The sequence below is a fragment of the Octodon degus genome, unplaced genomic scaffold, assembly GCF_000260255.1.
Source record: "Octodon degus isolate 3935 unplaced genomic scaffold, OctDeg1.0 scaffold00001, whole genome shotgun sequence".
NCBI lineage: Eukaryota > Metazoa > Chordata > Mammalia > Rodentia > Octodontidae > Octodon > Octodon degus.
In genome coordinates this window covers 24,744,988-24,745,739 of record NW_004524577.1, presented here as the reverse complement: position 1 = coordinate 24,745,739, position 752 = coordinate 24,744,988, and positions in this window count along the sequence as shown.

The window sequence follows — 752 nt, the reverse complement described above, 5'->3', positions numbered from 1 at the left end:
TTTGTTGAAACTGTACTTCCGATTTGATTTGAAACTGTCTCATTGCTATCTGTTTATCAATAAAACTTTGAAAAGAAAAAAAAAAAGGTAAGAGGTGTAACCAGACTATATCTGTATGGAGGGAAAAGGAAGGAAAAACTTAAGAGTTTCCGAAGAGGGGCAGTCAACTGTTGCAAATGCTATGGTCCTGATGAATAAGAATGGGAATATTCTTTAGACTTGGCCACTTGGAGGTCAGGGGAATCTTGGGAAGAGCAACATGGGATCTAATTCAGATTTAATTTGGTTAAGGAATGGTTGAAATGAGGGGAAATCGAGACTGTGAATATAGAAAGCCTCCAACAGCTTATGGGGTGGTGGAGGGGAGGAGTGATACTTAGGTCTGAGGAAAGCTATGGTCTCAGGAAGTGGTCACAAGAAACATATGGCAAAAATACTGGAAAAAAAAGGCGGCCACATGCTGAGTAAATATTAGGGACTAAGAAACTACACAGAAGAGGTCGTTCTTTGATTAGGAGGGAAAGAGCGGAAGGTGTTTGTGGTATAGTTCTTGTTGACTGAAAAAGCAGGCAGGAATTCAAGAGTTCAGAAACAGTCCCCTTTTCTACTTTAGTGTAAAATTGAAGTCACTTTGTGAGGTTCATTGGGGAAAATTGTGAGGTATCTGAGGAGATTTGGATTAATGAAGGAACTGCCCGAGCTCCATAATTTGTTCTATCTTATCCTGCACCCTGCTGCTAGAGCACTATTTC